Here is a 19890-nt window from a genome sequence, read left to right on the forward strand (position 1 = left end):
CAAAAACTGGTGGAATTATCAGAGGTAAAATAGGTCTGTCACCAAGCCTGGTGGGTGGGGTGCTGTTACCGGCTGATTCACTGAAAGATGCTCCTGTCCCTTGTCTAAGGGTGCAGAGGCGGATTCAGGCCCGACTGAGTTTTCCCCAGAGGACCCAGAGAAAGCGGCAAAGGCTGTGAAAAGGGACGGTCCCCAGGGCTGGAGAAATTCTTTTAGAGCAACTGGGGGCCAAGAATCCTTGGCCAGGGGGCAGACCCCAGCCCATGGGGCTGTAGGGGGCTGGGGAGTGGTCCAGCCTGCAGTGGGGAGGGGTTGGGGGAGAGTGTGAACCCAGCTGGAGATCCTGGGAGAACCCTAAGGGCAGCTCCTTGAGCAGGACCTGGGGTGGCTGGTATCTTGGAATGGGCTTGTGCCAGGGGCAGGGCACACAGGGCACAGACTCTCCAAATGGGGCCAGAGACAGAGCTGGGAGAGAATATGAGAGAGTGAAGACTGCAGGCTGAGAGGCAGAGGCCAAGATTCAAGGAGGCCGCTGAGACCTCAGCCAGCCTGGGTCTGAGATGACAGCCACACAGAATCCGGCTAATTGCTTCTGTTTACCGTGCGCCTACTCTGCGCCAGGTCCCGTGCTAGGTGCTCTAGGGGTCTTGTCTAATCCCATCTTCACACTAGGTGTCATCCCCATGCGAGGAAACCACGGCAGAGAGGTCAAGGAAATCATCAGTCCTGTGGCTAGAGGACGTCAGAGTCAGGATTTGCACCAAGAACTGTCAAACCCCATTGCCTCCCTGTCAAGGCACACACTAAAAATGATTTATTAATCTTTCTAGAATATAATAATACACGTTAGCTGTAGAGACTTGGAAAGTAGAATTCAAGAAATAAAATAAAATTTACCCTAAACCAAGTTTTTTTGTTTTTTCTATGCCCTTAAAAAAAATCATACAGCACACACCAGTTGGCATCTTATTTCGTCTACTTAACATTAAAGCATAAGCGATTTCCTGTGTGAGTAAAAACTCTCAGTAGGGGTAATTGTTAACGACTGTCACAATATCCTGGTTGGGAATTTGTACCCTAACTTCCTCAGCCGTTCCCTTACATTTGGACACTTGGATGGACTCTAAGTTTTCCCTGATGTAAGCCTCATAGTCATGCATTTCTTTGTGTTCAAGCTTTTTTTCTATGCTTTAGGTGAGTTTCTGAGCATAGATTTCTGGAAGGGGAATTACTGAGTCAAAGGAAGGGCTGTTTTTAGGAATGGATAGATGGGAAGAAGACCAAAGATTCCTGGCAGCCTCAGGGATGTAGTTTTTTTCTAAGAGAAACCAACTCATGAGGGAAGTTGGCTTCCTTGGACTAATGCGTTTCTGATTTCTGGCTGTGGAAATGAGAACTGAAACAGAGCTTTTGATAATACTCTTCGGACTGTTTTTTCACCCTCTCCCAGGAGGTGGTAGGTGAATGTTGAGGGGAACTTCATGCAGTCACCCAGCTACAGGAGGTATCCACCAATTTTATAGACCTTGGGTATCATCCCACCCGACCCTCCCCACATTCACATAGATGTACATTTGACAGGCTGGGCAGCTGAGTCCCAGCAGGGACAGGTAACTTGTCAGAGTCTCTTTGCTTGATAGTGACTTTGCTGCGGCCAGAAGTGGGCCCCCTGAATCCCAGTCCATTGCTCTTTCCATGACGGTAGCTACTTCTCATTTTAAAATTCCAGGTCATATAATTCTATAAGCTGAGCATAGCGAATACCAAGCGCTGGTACCATGGTTACCGTGGCAACATTGGTCCTGAATTTCCTCCCAGAGGTGCCTTGGGCAGTGAGAGGCCTGAGGCTGGGGTGGGGGCTGACCTGGATGGGGCTGGAGTCCACTGGTGTCTCGGGCCATCGAGATGACATCACCCTGATGCCCTCAAGGAAGCCCCAGGGCTCGGCCCTGAGCAGGGACTGTCACCGGTGATGCTCCAATTTGGTGCTGATGCTCCGTGTGGGAAGAGAAGCAGGATCTGTGTTTCAGGTTTTTTTTTAAGACCGGAAGATGAGAGGCTCAGCTGAGTCCTAGAGCCGACTGAGCCACCTAAGCAGGGAGGAGGTGAAACCAGAGAGAAACCATGTCAGGCCCTTTTGGAAGATCTAGGGAGACAGCAAGGGAGCAGCGGTGGTGGCGGTGCTGGGTGGCAGGCAGGCTGGTTTGCTCTGGGGAAACTGTACAGAAAAGTGGCTGGAGAGGGGCGAGGCCCAGAATGGGGCTCTGGAGATGGAGGGGGCTTGCAGGCAGGACCAGCTCCAGATCCTGCCCCCCCCCCAGGTGTCTTCCAGAGCACTGCCCAGAGAAGGGTGTTCGTCTGGGCTGTGGAGAAGGGTGGTGCTTTCACGGAGGAGGATGAGGGAAAGTGGGGGCTTTGGAGGAAGTGGGGGGAGGACCCCAGGAACAGGAGCCTAGGGGAGGAGGTCCTTTTCTGTTCCCCGCTTTTCTCCACTCCTTATCCGTCTATGTCCTTTCCTTTCTTCCTTCTTTCTCGCACTCGTTCTTTCTCCTCTGTTGCCCTCTTTCTTTCTCTTTCACCTCCTCTCTTCTCCTTCCCTCCTTCCTCCAGCCACTCTCCTCTCCTTTCTCCTGCCACTATATGCTCAGTGAATTGAAACACAGCCCGAAGCCAGCAAAATTGAAAAGGAAAATCTATTGCTAAAATTTCCAAAGCTAAATAGACAGGCATTTTCCACACTGTGGCCTATGAACTCCAGGTCCTCAAGGTGGGACGTGGTTAAAGCACAGACTTTGGAGCCTGTCTGACTAGGTTAACAAATCCCTGCTCAGCAGCGTACTAGCCACGTGACCTTGGATAAGTATTTGATCCCTCTGTGCCTCAGTTTCCCTTTCTGCAAAATGGTAACAATAATAACACCTGCTTCATAGGTCGTTGTGAAGAAAAAAATGCCTTAAAATGGAAAGATCTCTTAGCTGGTGGGAAGCAGCCACATAGCACAGGGAGATCAGCTCGGTGCTTTGTGACCACCTGGAGGGGTGGGATAGGGAGGGTGGGAGGGAGGGAGATGCAAGAGGGAAGAGATATGGGAACATATGTATATGTGTAACTGATTCACTTTGTTATAAAGCAGAAACTAACACACCACTGGAACGCAATTATACTCCAATAAAGATGTTAAAAAGAAAAAAAAAACAAAAAAGGGAAGATCTTAGAGCAGTGCCTGGCGTGTAATAAGTGCTGAATGACTTAGCTATTCCTATAGATGCTCCATGAGAGAAAGTCTGAGAAACACTGAGCACTTCTCCCCCATCATCTTGGAAGTAATCAACACACAATAGCACGTTAGAAGCCCCAGAAGTCCTACGTGTCCCTCATCTTCGAGACTGACGTGATCCTCTCCACCCCACTTCCATTAGCTTTTCATGCCCTGCAAGGCTTGAGCCACAGTGGCCGTAAAGAAGGTGTGCTTCCCTCTCCACCAGGGAGAGTGATGAGATGAGAAGTTCCCACTTTTCTCCCCCTACCAAAAAAGATAAAAGAACTAAACTCCACCCCCACCCCCACCCCCGCCCCTATAGGCAGAGTGACCAGGCACTTTTGAGAGAGCAAATGTGTGCGTCCCTGTCCCTGGTGCTGAAATACGGCTAGTACCTGGGCAGTGGTCCCCAACTCCTGACCAGGCTGGAATGGCTGCTGCAAAATCTCTTGGGGAGAGTCCATCATCACGGTGATTCCTAGGCCTTGCATCTCATTGGTTGAATCGGAATCTCCTGGGGTCACTGCCCAGTTTCTGTACATTTGAAAATCTTTCAAGGTGTGGTTTGGGACCCCACTTCTTTGGGGAATATTTGCGTATCCCAATGCTAGCCCACCTCTCCCATGGATCATTGTTTTTCAGTGATACTATTTTCTGATTTTTCTTAATAAATTTGTAATTTTCATACTGTGGCAGAAAAACAGATCGTTTTATGTGCTTCATATTAATGGAACAGATTTTACGGGTGGTTGGCAATTCGATTTTTTTTATAGTAGTAGCAATTTTTTTCCTACTCTGGGAGCTTGAGGGTGCATATTCCCTCCTGATCCAATATCTGAGGTCCTCTGAAGTCCACTCCATTCTTTCCCTCTGCCTTCAGGCCTGGAGATTTAGGGTGCTGGAGTGGTTTCAGTTATGTTCACGTGCTCTCCATCCCCACACTGAACTGCTCCAGCCATAGTGAGATGCCTTTATTGTGGTATTTACTCTTTCAGATACTTCTCTTTCCCTCTGAGACCCTGAGGAAAATCCTCAGTAGAGAAATAGTCTCACTGGACATTCTACCAAGACAGATGCCAGCAGGATTGGGCCAGAGAGCTTCACTAGCTTCTGACGACCCCCTTGGGCTCTAATGCTGTGGGAGTGGGTGGATTGGGCCCTTGCAGACTGCATCACTCTCCTGTTTGATTCCCAGATTCCAGAGCAGCTGGCTTTGAGGCTGTGAGGAGGTACAGAATAGTGATCGCAAGCACAGGCTTTGGTGTCACATCTGGATTCAAAGGCTGGTTCTGCCTTTTGCCAGCTGTGCCATCTTGGACAAGTTGCTCCTACTTCCTGGGCCTCAGTTTCCCAATGTTTGAAATGTGGGCAGCTCCATTCATGCTTTGATAGGGTTGATGTAGAGATCACATGAGAAAGTGGACATCAGAGTGTCATCCTATAAGCCACCATAAGTTATTATTATCGTACAAAGGCATCTCTACCCATATGATGGCTGCAAACTTAAGGAGGGCATTTATTTGCATTTTATTATGATATTCTTGGTGTCCGGCAAACTTCCACTTCTCTCCCCTTCCTCTGGAGATCAAGGTCTAAAAAGGAAGTTGAAGGTAGATGTTTGGGGTCACGGAAGGGCAGGGTTGTGTGTCCAGAGCAGAGTGTTGGTCATTGTGCCTTCTAAGGTGTCTTCTTGAGGTGCCTCTAAAGGGCAGTTCCAGACAGAGGAAGAAAGGAAACTGTCCCAGGGGGTGGAGAAGGTTGTTAAGTCTTCCCAGGCCCCAGCTGTGGAAGCGTTGTGCTAGCGTGGGCCTGGAGCTGCTCAGGCCTTAGGGTTGGCCTTAGCGAGCAGAACCAAAGGTCATGAATTGGGGGCCCCTCCCCACTTTGTGCGGATGGCAAAACAGAGGCCCCGCTCCCCATATCCTCAAGTCCATTCGGGTAAGCTGTGACAAAGCGAGAGAGAGGCATGGACATGTATACACTACCAAACGTAAGGTAGATAGCTAGTGGGAAGCAGCCACAGAGCACAGGGAGATCAGCTCGGACCACCTGGAGGGGTGGGATAGGGAGGGTGGGAGGGAGACGCAAGAGGGAGGGGATATGGGGATATATGTATACATATAACTGATTCACTTTGTTAGAAAGCAGAAACTAACACACCATTGTAAAGCGATTATACTCCAATAAAGATGTAAAAAAAAACAAAAACAAAAAAACAAAACAGAGGCCCCTACAGGTCAGGTGATTTCCTCTAGGCCACAGAGTTAGCTGGCAGCAGAACCAATGGAAGGAACCAAGTTTCCTTTCATTGTGCCACATGGCCTCCTGGTCACAGTGCAAGGAGTCCAGCCACTGCTTCTGTCCAGAGCAAAAAAGAAAAGACTTGAAGTGCTGTGGGTTAGTTTCTGGGAAGATGGATTGGGTTGGTTCTGTGTGGCTCCGGGGTGGGGGGGGGGGAGCCGTAAAGCTTAGGTGTTCGGAACAGACCTTTTGACATCAAACAGGCTGAAATATGAGTTCTGACTCTGTTATTCACCACTGCTAGGGGCTTGGCCTCCAAGAGGCTGGGTTTCTTCACTCGCGCAGTGGGACTAATGAGAGATGCTGCCTCAGTGATGTAGTGAGTCAGTAAGACAGGCAGGAGCGACGTGTATCAGTGGTTTTACAACGATACTCCAGTTCTGTGTCTCTGCACGTGCTAAGATGTTGAGTGAGGAAGTGAAGCGGTCACAGCACAGCCGGGAACAGACAGAATTGTATGCAAACTGGTATGTGCAGACCTCCAGTGACAGGAGGAGCTGCCTGTGTGATAGCGAGCTCCTCACGACGGGAGGGGAGCAAGCCCCTGGTGTGGGTGCCCCGGGAGGATTCAGGCATCTGCTGGAGAAATGGACCAGCGCCTCTGCCATTCCATGAAGCCCACTCTCCCCCTTCTCAAGTCCCTGGACCCTGCTCACTGAGTGGGGGGGGGGGTCTCTGTTTTCCAAAGCGGCAAGCTGCCTGCATGGTAATTGCTTTTGGACTTATTAAGCATAATTATCCCTAATCGCACACAACCAGTAATTTCTGTGGCTGTTACTGGGGCCTACCCATACAGTACCACCCGCAGTCCTGGGGTTCCAACACCCAGCTGGGGCCTGAGGTGGAGCTGGTTCTCTCCGCCTGGCGTTGGGGGGCTCTGCAGAGATGGGGCTGCCGTATCCCCCACCAGTGCTCCTTCAGCCTGGGTACCAGGATGGTGAGGAAGTTGCTCAAACACCCCAGCCCCAGGGCCTTCCTTCCAAATACTCCCCACCCTGTGTGCCTGCCCAGACCACGTCCCTTTGCCCATGCTGCTCCCTCCTCCTGGGACTCTCTTTCTCTCCTCTTTTATTCCCCTTCCTTCCCTCCCCTCCAACCAACTATCCTCCCTTCTTCCCTTCTTTCAAATATTTTTTAAAATAAATTTATTTATTTTTGGCTGCGTTGGGTCTTTGCTGCTGTGCCAAAGCTCTTTCTAGTTGCGGCGAATGGGGGCTACTCTTCATTGCGGTGCGCGGCTTCTTATTGCGGTGGCTTCTCTTGTTGTGGAGCACGGGCTCTAGGCACGCGGGCTTCAGTAGTTGTGGTGCACGGGCTTAGTTGCTCCACGGCATGTGGGATCTTCCTGGACCAAGGCTCAAACCCGTGTCCCCTGCATTGGCAGGTGGATTCTTAACCACTGCGTCACCAGGGAAGTCCCCTTCTTTCAAGTATTTTTGAGTCTCTTTTAGGTACCTGGCACTGTTCAAGGTACTGGAGATACCAAGTGGGGGAGGGGGCTAAGGACAAAATCCATGCTTTCACGGAGCTTACTTTCTACTGGGGAAAGAGAGAGAGGCAAAGAACAGGTAGGTGGTTATATAGCATATTAGAAGGGGTTGAGCGCTATGGAGGAATCAAGCACAGTGATGAGGATGAGGTTTTCTTTGTTGAGGGGAGAGAAAGTCACAATTTCAGTAGAATGGCCATGGTTGGCCTCATGGAGAATGGGACACTTGAGCAAAGACTTGAAGACTTGAAGGTGATGGCTAAACTATGATGATATGCGGGGAAAGAATGTTCCAGGAAGAGGGAACAGCTAGTGCAAAGGTCCTGAGGTAGGAACAGGCTTGGGGTGTTCAAGGCACAGGGAAGAGGCCAGGATGGCTGGAGCAGAGAGAGTGAGGGCAGAGAAGTCGGGGAGGAGGTGAAGGGTAGATGGCGCAGGGCCTCATGGGTCATTTTAAGGATGTTGACTTTTCCTCCGAATGAAACATCTGAGCAGAGGAGTGGCTTAATCCGACTTGTTTTTTGTTTTGTTTTGTTTTGTAAATCTCTATTCTGTCCATAGAGAGACTGTGGGCATGGGGGACCCCAATGAGGAGAAGCTGTTACAACAATCGGGTGAGAAATAATGGGAGTTTGGGCCAATATGGCGGCCAGGGAGCTGGGAGGCATGGAAAGTTTCCAGACACATTTTCAAGGGAGAGAGGACAGGATTCTCTGACGGGCTGGATATGAGGTGTGAGAGAGAGGCAGCCGGAAGGGCTCCAAGGTTTTTGGTCTCAACAACCGGAAGGAGGGCGCTACCACTTATCCAACTGGGGAAGACTGGGGGGCAAAGCAGGTTTCGGAAAGGAGGGTTGATGTTAGGTTCCAGGCACGTTAAGGTCTGGACACCCAAGAGATGTAGGTTAGTCAGTGATTCAGAGGAGACAGGTCTGGCTGGAGTGTGAACGTGGGAGGCCACACACGAATGACAGTTAACACGTGAGTAAATGAAGACAGGTAAGAGGCCCTGGGTCTGAGGGCTCGGGCCCCACAGGGTTAAGGGGTTGAAGCCAGCAAAGGGCTGAGAAGGAGCGATTAGAGGTAGGAGAAGAATCCAAGGGAAAAAAGCGATTCGAGTAGGAGAGAGGGAGCTCTTTCTTCTATATCCTTAGGGCACTAGATTCTGCCTCTTGAGCTCCGCTACTTCTGTCCTCACTCCCCTTTCCGTCAATTTATTCCCTTTCCCTCCTCCCCTCCCCCCTCTTTTTCGCTTTCCCTGTCGCTTTGGATGTCTTTCTCACTGTCTGTCTCTGTCCTGGGCTCCTTCGCTGGGCCTCTCCCTCCCCTCCTCCCTGCTCAGTCCCTGGCCGAGGCTGGAGGCCTCTGCGGCGCAGGAACCCCCAGCAACCGCCGGCACGCGCCAATCTCCCGGGGTCTCAGAACCAGCTCGCGGCCCGTGCCGCGCCTCCTGCCCGCGTAATGCGCTTTAATATTTATTTACATGCCTTTCAGACTATTATTTATTAAGGTATCGCTGCCAACCGTGAGCAGATTAATTGCTCTTAATGTGCCCCCTCCCGGTTCCCACGGCGACGCCTCTGTGCCAGTACAGTCAGCGCCGCAGGAGCGGGGAAACAGAGGACCAGAGCGCGGAGGGTGCTGGGAGTGCGGGTGCCCGCGCGGGGTGGGGGCGCGGGGGCACGGGAAGTGCGCGGGTGAGGCGCAGAGGGTGCTCAGGGAGCGCGCAGTTGGAGAGCTGGGGACGCGGAGAGCGCAGCAGGGGGACCCCGGCGCCAGGGCATGTGAGGCGTGCCCGCTGCGCAGTTTGGAGTCTTGGAGTGGGATGGAGGTGCAGGGGACCCCGCTGGGGGGTCTGGGAGTAGGTGGGGGACTCTGAGTGCGAGGCTGGATGGGACTGAGGTTCGGACGGGCTGCACTCGGACCTTGCGCAGCTCGCCTGGCTGTGGGCAGACAGACCGATGACGGGGCTGGGAGGGTGCGGGGGGAGGGGGGCGGCCGGGAGGGGGCCGTAGCCTTCCCGCACCCTACCCACGTAGGCGGTGGCCTCGCCTCGGCTGGTTCTCCCGACGTCAGCAGCAGCAGCGGCAGCCGAAGCTGGAGGCAGCGGTTTAATTGGCAGGATTTTGGGTTAAGGACAGATGTGGCTTCGCTGGGTTTGGAGGCTGGGCGTGCGGGGGCGGAGGAGGGTGCTGGTCGGAGCGGGCAAAGCAGACTGAGAGAGACTCCGGCTAGGCGCCCCTGAAGAGAGGAGACAAGATAGGGGTGGCCCAAGATTGGGAGAGAGAAGCAGATGAAGAGGGACAGAAAATACAGCTGGGCAGAAACAGGCAAGATGGACTCTGGAGAGACGGCTGGAAGAGGGGCGCTTCGAGCCTGGCTTCTGCCCTCTGCTAGGTGGAGGCCCTCCCCCTTCTTGCCCGGGACCACCCCCTCCCTGTATTAGCGCAGCCCCATCCCAGGCAGCAGTCTTCACTGGGGGGCACAGGGGGCTAACTTGGGGACATTTATTCCTTGAATTTTATTATTGGTACTGTGTGTACAGTGTCTGCCAACTCCCAAGCCTTGTTGGTGTCACCCTAAAAATTGTCCTCTGGACTGGAGTTGCAGTTTAATAAAACCCAGGGTACTGTGCCCCTCCCCCCCATAAAGACTGGTTTAAAGCAGCTGTGCAGGGGCCTTTTGGGTCCCTCTTCTGAGCTGCACTGGGCCAAGTGCATTTCTCCCTGTGAACACTGCTGAGGTAGGTATGGTGATTTTCCAGAAGGGCAAACAGGGTCTCTGAGAGGTGAAGTGACTCCCATAGCTAGTGACAAGTAGAAGCTAGAAGGAGCGGCCAGCCCAGAAGCTCTACCCAGGGCCAAACCTCTGATTGCTGATGGCTATAATTTCATCAAGCTTCTGGCCCCAAGGGATGTTGAGGTGGCCACAGAGCTTTCTGGAACTGAACCCGGTCGATCTGCCTGGTTGGTGGTTGCTTGAGGCTCCGGGCTTGCTCTGTGCTCTGCACGTTCCCCAGATGCCCAGAGCTCATTTCTCCATCCCTGGACCAGATGTGGCCATGCTAGATGCTGCCGCCTGAACGCTGGGAGTCTTATGCCCCATGGGGAAGAGTCCTCGTCTCCAGGAGAGCTGACACAACCTCATGGGGGCTGAGAGTGGGATAGGGGCACCACCCTTTCATCCTGGAATGTTCTGGAGTCTGGAATCAGGATGTTAAACTCACCAGCCTCAGAGGTGGCGGGAACCTTGAGACTTATCCAGTCCACCACATTCATTTAACAAATCGGGAAACTGAGGCCCAGAGAGAGGAAGGGACTTACCTAGGGGCACACAGTCTGTGCACCTGAAATGACCTCTGCCCTCACTGAATGATTGCTGGGAGGTGTGGATGGCCCCGACCCCATCTTATTTCAGCATCGGGGGTGTGGATTTTACTACAGAATTGGGAGAGCGGCAAGATTTGTTTTCTGTGTGTGCCAGCCTTCTTTCCAGCCCTTGCTCCCCCTCACCCAGTGCTCTCTGCTGCCCTAGGACCCGACTTCCCCGGCCTAAGTATCTAGCTTGTAGGTATTACCCCTCCGAAGTCACCTATCTCTAGTCCTTACCTACACACATGTATTTTCCCAGGGGCCTTCTAATGACATCGCCTTAGAGTAGCTGTAGTGTGGGATCTTTAGACCCAACAAGGGCAGGTTTTAGGGGACCTGAGTGACCTTGGTGCAGGCCCTGTCCCTCCTGGGCCTCAGTGTCTCCGTCTGTAAAGTGGGGGTGCTGCGGACATTTGGAGGTTCCTAGCATCCTTTCCAGCTCTGACATGTCAAGACTGCCCACAGAAGGAGCAGCTGGGACCTGGGTCCCAGGCCAGGGCCCATCTGCTGCTTCCCCTCCTTGGGGCAGGAGTAGGAGAGGGTAATGGGGCAAAAAGAGTGGAGAAAAGGCAAAGGTCTCTGGGCCCCAGTAAGCAGCGTCTGAAGAAGAGAGAAAGGCAGGAGGATTTGTCACCCATTCTCCTCCTGTGTCTTAAACCCCCTGGCCCCTGACTGCCTTTCTGGGGAGGGACAGGAAGAGGGGGGCTATATTTGCCTTCTGGGGATGGTGTGGGGCGGACCGGACTTGGTGGGCACAGGGGCAGTGAGCCTGCAGTCCCAGGACCTGAGCATGGCAGGGCAGTTCTTTGTCTAATGCGGGAGAAATGTAACGCTCCATAACAAACACTCCCCTCCCCTACTTAGCCTGGTTAGCCTAGCCTTGCAGTACCCGGCACACAGTAGACATGGGGTGAATTCACAGGTGGAGTGAATGAATGAATGAATGTCTTGAATTAAAGAGGCCTGGCCCTAGAGTTGGGCCGACCTGGGTTTGGATCCTGCCCCACCAATTTCTGGCTGGCTGACCTCAAGCAGATTTCTTCATGTCTCTGAACTTCGGTTTCCTCATCTATAACATCGAAAAGATACTTCCTCGAGTTGTGAGGAGCAAACGAGATGAATCAATGGGAAGGCCTTAGAATCGTGCCTGACATTTAGGACTCCCCAGATTAGAACTTCTGATTATTTTCACTGAAGAGAGAGTGACTGGGTCACCCTCTAACCTTGCACTTCAGCATGCGTTTACTGAGCCTCTACAATGGTCCAGGCGCCACAGGGGGCCTAGAGGTGATTGAAGCCCAGTCTCTGCTCTCAGATTGCTTATAGTCTGAGAGGGGAGACACCTGACCACACAGCCTTGAAATACCCCTGAGAAGTTCTCATAATAGCTGTTACCTGGAGTATAAAGGGCTGTGGGAGAGGTCCAGTCTGCCCTGGGGTGGGGGTGCAGGTCAGGGAAGGCTTCCTGGAGGAGGTGAGCTCCACACTGAACTCTGAAGGACTTTGTTCCTGGTAAACACCTATCATACATGGAGAAAACATGGCAGACATGAACGGCTTGCTTGGGGAGCACTCAGAATCCAGTCTCGGCTCCTATGTCACTTTCTCAGGAAGTCTTCTCTAACTGCTCTCGGATACATAGCATCTTCCCTACTCTTTTTTTTTTTTTTTTTGCGGTACGCGGGCCTCTCACTGTTGTGGCCTCTCCCATTGCGGAGCACAGGCTCCAGACGCACAGGCTCAGCGGCCATGGCTCACGGGCCTAGCCGCTCTGCTGCATGTGGGATCTTCCCGGACCGGGGCACGAACCCGTGTCCCCTGCATTGGCAGGCGGACTCTCAACCACTGCGCCACCAGGGCAGCCCCTCCCTACTCTTTTATCCCCTTCCCCTATAACTGCTTCATTTTTCAGCTTTACCTTTTACCCCAATATATATTTATTTGCATTTGTGTTTCTTGTTTCTCTTTCCACTAGGGCATCAGCCCCATGAATGCAGTATTATGGATTTAATTGAATCTCCCCCTGCCAAAAACGTCTTTGTATGTTGAATTCCTAACCCCTAGTACCTCATGATGTGACCGTATTTGGAGACAGGCTCTTTACAGAGGTAATCAAGTTAAAATGAGGTCATTGTGGTGGGCCCTGATCCAATATGATTGGTGTCCTTATTAAAAGGGGAAATTTGGAGACAGGCACATACACAGGGAGCATGCCATGTGAGGATGGGGATTATGCTGCTGTGAGCCCAGGAACCACCAGAAGCTGGGAGAGAGGACTGAACAGATCCTTCGCTTAGCCCTCAGAAGGAGTCAATGCTGCTGACATCTTGACACCGGACTTCTAGCCTCCAGAACTGTGAGACAATACATTTCTGTTCTTTAAGCTCCTGGTCTGTGGTACTCTGTTATGGCAGCCTGAGCAAACTGATACAGGCCGAGACTTTGTTCTGTTCATCGCTGTATCCCCAGTCTAGAATAGGGCCAGCGTTTAGCAGGCAACACAATTCATGTTTCTTGAAGGAACGAACCTTGGTTGTGATGTGCAGCGAGGAGGACCAGATCCTGGGTGACCCTGCAAGTTGAAGAGCAGAGCTGCAGGAGCAGAGCAGAGGTGTGGTGCAGACAAGGGGGGCTGGTGGCTTCAGTCCCTTACAAGTCTCATCCACCCACTTTCTGTTCTTCTTTCCCAAAGTGGTGATCTTTTGCCTGATCAAGTCCCATCTTTCTCTTACCCAGTGTGCAAAGCTCATGGGACTTGGGGGCAACTCAGATCCCCCCTTGGGGGAGTGGGGAAGAGAGCTGTCCTCATCTGATCACCGTCTGTGTACAGAGTCCTAAAACACGTGTACAGGAGCCACACAAGACTTGCCGCTGAGAGTGTACAGTCTGTTGGAGGAGACAGAGCCCTATTTGAGAAAACCCCTGGTCTGCTGGAGGAGGTAAGATATGTGCCCTTGGAGAGCCTCCAGTCTGGTGTGGGTACACAGCCCCTGCCCTGCGGGGAGAGATTGCCAGTCGTGATTGGGAGCTTCCAGGCTGATGGGGGAGATACACACGTACATACACTAATAAAATATCCCATAAGAAGCTGCTCCTGGAAGCCCTGGAAAGACTTCCTGAAAGAAGTGGGTTTGCACGGAGTTGGGGGAAGGAAGGGGGGGGTTCTATATGGTGGGGGGAGGAGGCGTGGGCAGAGCAGGGAGGGACTAGGTAGTTATCTCTCCTTTCCAGTCCCAGGTGAGCTAGCCTGGTATCTGGACACACGGGTGAATACGTGACTGGCACAGCCTTTCAGTGGGCTTCCTAGCCATCACGAATCACCCATTTTTAGGAGAGAAAAAAGACTGTTGACAGGGGACGGGAATAGCTTCTAAAACCTCCCTTCATCCCTGCTGCTCCTGTTTTCCCAAATGTTGTCTCCCCAGGCCCTGGATCTGGAAGGCAGTGCATGCCCACAGCGCCCCCTGCTGGACGGCATCAGAACCGGCTGAGTGCCAAGGCATTTGTGCAGGCAGCCCCCGGGTTTCCTGCCAGGGAAAAGAGATTCGGAAATCAGGAATGAAGGAGAGACAGGCCGTGAGTCCGTGTCTGGGAGGGTCCATATCTGCAACCTGGAGGATTTGGAGCTTAAGAGTAGTGTAGGGGAAGGTTAGTTCTGCTTGTGGTGACTGAGGGAGCCATGAGAGTTAACTTGCCCCCCAGATCTTATCAAGGGCTCAGGAGCTGGGGGTGGCCACCACCCTGGGTAACCAGGACCCCTCCTCCACCCCAGCGCATGGGAGGACCCCCTCCTAGCAGATTACCGATGTCTCATTATATCCTAGAGGATGTGTGTCCCTTTCTTCCTCCAACCTGGCATCTGGGGTGGCTGGAATCGGGGTGGGTGGTCCGGATGCTTCCAAGAGGGGTTGATGGTTGAGAGACTCGAGGTGATACTCAGAAGGCAACGAGGGCCACTGTGCTGGATGGCAGAAGAAGAGAGCTCGGCAGAGCTAGGCTGGGACTCGACTTAATATTTTCTCCCTTTTTCAGACCAGGATAAAGATGAATTGAGTCTAAGGGAGCTCAGGGGGCCAGCAGTGCCTTGGAGTGGACAGGCAGCCATAGGACAGAGGACCCAGGAGGACCAGAGACCCGCTGGGCTCACTTCCTTCTCTCCTTCTACAGAGCTCCGGGGGAGAACCTGAGTCCCTGCTTTCCTGTGCACGTTTTTCATGGTGTGAGAGACTAGGAGACCCTTACTGCCATCCCAGCAGGATGCGCACGCGCACACCCGCCCCACCCCCAGCTTTTGCAGGATGCACAATGCGAGAAGAGGACAAAGCAGCAAGTTGGAAGTTTCTTAGAAAGGTGGAGGTAGTGCCCAGCTCATGGAAGTCAGTGAGGTGCTAAAGGGACCTTGGGTCCCCCAGCAGCTTGGAGCTGTGGTGGGGATCAGAGAAAGGGCTTGTCTGTCTTAGTGAAGGCCATTACCTGGCTGAAAATCACCAATGGAGGCTGCCCGCGAACAGTATTTCTGTTGACCCTTTAATCTCAGCTTGTTGGCTCCTGGAATTTTTTCTATTAGAGGCTGTTAGCATGTTGTGGTGATGCTTTTGGCCTGTTGGGAATTTCTGTTTTAGTCCCTGTTTTCCCTGACTGCTGCAAAGGGATGAATGATTTTGAGGAAACAAGGCAGGCTGCTAGAGGATTTCCAGATGAACCTTGTGTTTGGTTTTGGGGTCAGTCTGTGTAGATTCCAAGACGAAATGGTGGCTGGTGACGATTTTCAAAGAAATATATTTCGTGGGACCACTAATGGCTTCTGAGAAAAATCTGAAACGGGGCAAACAGCTCTGCAGAGATATTGCAGCAGGTGCTCTCAGTGTCTGGCTGTATCCCCTCAGCTCCATTCAGCTCAGCACACAGGGGCTGAACACCTGCTGGCACCTGTCCTTTGCCAGTGGCTTTCTCTAGCTGCGGAAGTCAGCGTGGCTGGTGCACCTGTGGCCAGCCTCAAGTAATGCCCTTGGGAGGGAGGGACCCTCAACCAGTGGCTGAATGGAGCTGATGCACATACACCCCATTCCTTCCCTGTGAGCTTCGAGATGCATCTACTCTTGTTCCTAGAGTTCCCCAGGGGGATGAGGGTCCACACCCATTGTAGTAACCAGGTTCGTAACATCCCCTTTCTGCGTGTCCTTCCTGCAGCTATTCAATTCCTCACTCGCCTAGGGTGTTTCCTAGAATCACGCAAATACATTATTTGCACTGAATCCTTATCTCAGGCTCTGCTTCTGGGGGAACTACTGTGACCAGCTTGTCCCAATTTTCTTGGGATTGTCCCAGTTTTAAAACTCAAAGTCCCATGTCCTGGGACTCCCTCCCCCACCAAGTTCCAGGCAAACTGGGGGACAGTTGGTCATCTGAGAGAGAGAGACAGACGTAAGGCAGATGTAATCATACTAAGTGAGGCAAGAGGATCACTGAACCACTATTTTGAGAGCCAAGCACTGGCTTCGAGAGCAAAAGAGCAGACACAAGTATAATTTCATCATATCATCAGGTTCAACAGTTTTTATGAGCTAAAAGCCTTTAAGAGAACAGTAGCCACCATTTACAAAGAAGCCATTCCTTTGAGAACAGGCACACGCATACAGCCCCAGGGTATGCTTTGCTAATTATTGGTGAACATTAGACGCTGGTGTCCAGGATTCCACAATGTCTACATAACTGGCTACCAGGCAGAAAGGCGATGTGTATTCCAAGAACAAGAAGTGTCACAGGCACCATGGGGACGTTACAGGTGAGCAGGCAAGGGGATGGGGTAGCCCGTTGTAGGCACTTGAGGCTCTGAGGGGGACGAGCACCGGCCATGCCACTTGAGCCAAAGCCATCTGGGCAAATAGTGAAACTATGCCGCGGGTGTGCCCACATTTGGCCACAGTGAGATGAGGCGCTTTGCCTTGGAAAGCGGCTGTAAGCTCAAGGTCGCTGGCTCTGAGCCAAGGAGATTTGCAGCATGAACAGGAGAAATCTCACTTTGTCAGGCTACCTGGGAGGCAGTGCTGTCGAAAGGCTGGGGGCCGGGTGAACACGTGGGTCAGGGAGCTCCACAGTGGGGACTGGAGGCCTGGCCAGGAGATGCCGCCAAGCTCCTGACCTTGGGACGGATCTCTGCGGATCAGATTATCCAGCTGCAAAATGCCGCCCGCGCCCCTGCCCTGTTTATTTTTACACTGGCGCTGCAGAGCGTGCTACAGCTGAGGAATGTGCCCATTTTCGTTGTTTTCTCTAGTTCTTGCTAGATTGGTGGGGAATAAAGATCTTCCAAATGCCATGGCAGTGAACACACAACCTATTTCCTGGGGGTAGCAGAGCCCTTCTCTTTCCCTTCCCAGGGCACTAAGGATGCAGAATGCATTTGTGTCTGGGCACCACCTATATTCCAATATGAAAGTAATGAGAGGCAGCCTTTGGACGCTGCTACGGCAGGTGCTGCAGTGTCACACAGGTTCCAGCCAGGCAGGTGAAGGAGGTGACAAGTCCCTTGGGGTAGGCTGCACACAGATCTCGGGAGACTTCTCCAAATAGGAAACTTGAGAGGTCTTTTCTGACAGCTGTTCCACGTGAACAGCTGGAAGGGAAGAAGAGGAACCCTTGCTTTCTCAAATGTCTGAGGAGCAGGTGAAAACCCACCAGCAGCTAGTCTTGGGACCAGCTACTCCATTCATCAGCCCTAGCAGTGGAGGATAGTGGATGGCATTGGTTTGGTCCACAGGCAAGGGACAGGTTGAGAAAACAACAGTGCCGGCTGGAAACTTATGCTGCTTATTTCCACGTCCAGTGTAAGTCTGCCTACGTGTGGGGTCCAGTTTTCCTGGGATCTGGAGTTGGTCTCCTCAGCTGAGGGGTCTGAGAGCGAGGGCTTTGCCTCTGGGTGTAGCCGCAGGTTGGACCCTTGAGGCAGGGACTCCCCCCGCCCCCGCCCTGCTTCCCTGGACACGGAGGCCCACAGCTACCTCCGCCCTGGCTGAAGTGGTCAGTTTTATTCACACACCAATGAGTGTCAGAAAGCTTAGGGCGGTCTTCAGTGCCAATGGTGCCTGAGGCCACACCCACAGAGGGCAGGACCACAGGGTGGGGGTGTGGCCAGTGAAGACACACCCACCTGGGTGGCCAGGAAGTGAGGAAACAGTTCATGGAGCAGACATCCTTCAAATGCTTCTCACCAAGCTCCAAAAAGCACAGGAACACCACCTAATATGTTCAGTATGCCACCCCAGTGTGCCTGGCATACAGTAGGCTCTCAATAAAGGATTTTTGAATGTCAGTGCCTGAAGAACCCAAAGGGAGATCTAGACCAGCATTTTCCCTACTAAATAACTCGAGGAGAGAGACCTGAATCACCCGTTGGAGACTGACAATGCATATTTACATATTCATGGGACTGAGTTGTCCTGACTTCAAGAACTCTGTTTTCCTAGTGTTTTCCCAACATATTTGCCCGCCAGACAGTTTCTCAGGAATTGCTAATTCATATATCAACCAAGAAATAGTGCTGAAAATGCTGATCTAGTGTCACCTCATCCTTCTACAAAATATGAAATGGGGCCCAGAGAAAGCAAGCAACTTGCCAGAAGTCACACAGCAAAGTAGTGGCGGAGTTTAGACCAACATGTAAATTCCCCAGCTTTTAGCTCCACGTTCTTTCCACTAAAGGCTGGGCTCTTTTGGACAACGCCATTAAGCATTTGTACCCTCCTGATTCTTCAGCCAGGCAGGGCATCAAGGTCCTTCTGCATGACCTAGAAAGCAAGGGCCAGGTTAACAAAGACTCCAGATTAATCCAAATCCATCCCGATGTCTGGGGCATCGGTTCACCTACTCAGGAACCCTTGGAACCACTTTAGCTTCAATATATGTGCTAATTACCTAAGGTTCTTCTCTCTTCCTTAAAGCAAGTCCCTTTGGTCCTCTGCTTGGCAATCCTGGGGCAGATTCCTGAGACCCATGTCCTCTCAATACCACTGGAGTTTTTAAACAATGTCTCTTACCCAGATGTCCCCCAAAGCCCTTGGGTTATCTGAAATCAAGGAGCATTTGTTCCTCTGCACCTTTGGGTGCGGAGCAGGGGAATCAGGGAGTGCACAAGTCAGCAACTTGCTTGTGTATCAGAGTCATCCAGGGCTCCAGCAACTGCTACTGGGGCAGGGTCTGAGACAGGTCCCTGGAGAAGGGGGTGGTGTGCCCATCGCTCTGCTGGGCTTCTCAGTTCCTCCTTCCAGGGGTCTTGCAGCACTGGTTTCACACTGGGAAGGTACTGGGCAGGTACTGGACCACCTGAGCTCCGGTCAGTGTCCACACTGAGCTTGGAGACCCAGAAGCAGGTTAAGCAGGAGGCTGGCCAGCTCAGTCCCACCTGGTTACCTTAAGGGGGAAAGAGGCCCAGAAAGCACATGGGACTTGTTCAAGGTCACACAGACAGTCAAGCAAGTCCATGGTCACTAAGAGGGAAACACCTCAGAGGCAGAGAATCTGGGAATATCAAAGCAGGAGGAACCCCCCCAGCCAACCCGGCTCCAGGGCACCCAGAGAGGGATAGCCACTTGCCCAAACCAGTGCCAGCCATTTCAGCTCTCAGCCTGACAATATTTCCATTCCTGGGGGGCCAAGAAGGGGATGCCATGCCCCTTCCTCCTTCCCCTGAAGCTGGGGCTGCTGGCTGCATAGCTGCACAAGTGTTATTTTGTGGGGGAGGACGCATGCAGGGAGATGACAAGGTCTGGAGCCAGAGCCTCGAGCCCTCATCCCTCTGTGTGGGCGGCTGCCCGGCTGGCTTCCTCCCCAGGGCGGGGGTGTGGGGGGTTTGAAGCAGAACAGTCAGTCAAGCAGCAGATGGGACTTGATCTGAAATCTCCAGCCCCTTCCCCTCCACGTGGGATGGGTCACTGGCTTTTTGAGGAGAGCCTCAGAAGGGCTGGGGAGGTGAAATCCCCTCGTGGGAGATTTTGCAGCACAGCAGGAGGGTTGGGCAGGGCTGTGCATTGGGGGTGGGTGGCGTGCGGGGTAGGGTACCGCATCCTGGTGGGGCTGCCTTTTCTCCATACGTGATGGGTGTTCTGCTGAAACACCCCTCTCTCTCACCCGCTGCTGAAGACTGGGCATTTCTTTTTTCTTTCTTTCTTTCTTTTTTTTTGCAGTACACGGGCCTCTGACTGTTGTGGCCTCTCCCGTTGCGGAGCACAGGCTCAGGACGCGCAGGCTCAGCGGCCATGGCTCACGGGCCCAGCCGCTCCGCGGCATGTGGGATCTTCCCGGACCGGGGCACGAACCCGTGTCCCCTGCATCGGCAGGCGGACTCTCAACCACTGCGCCACCAGGGAAGCCCAAGACTGGGCATTTCTTGAGTCTTCATGAGTCTTCATGAAGGTGTTTGATCCATGGGGTCCTCCACATATCCCTGAAGGGGGACCTCTGGGAGGAGGGTGC

This window comes from Grampus griseus (assembly GCF_964374135.1).
Source record: "Grampus griseus genome assembly, chromosome: 1".
Lineage (NCBI taxonomy): Eukaryota > Metazoa > Chordata > Mammalia > Artiodactyla > Delphinidae > Grampus > Grampus griseus.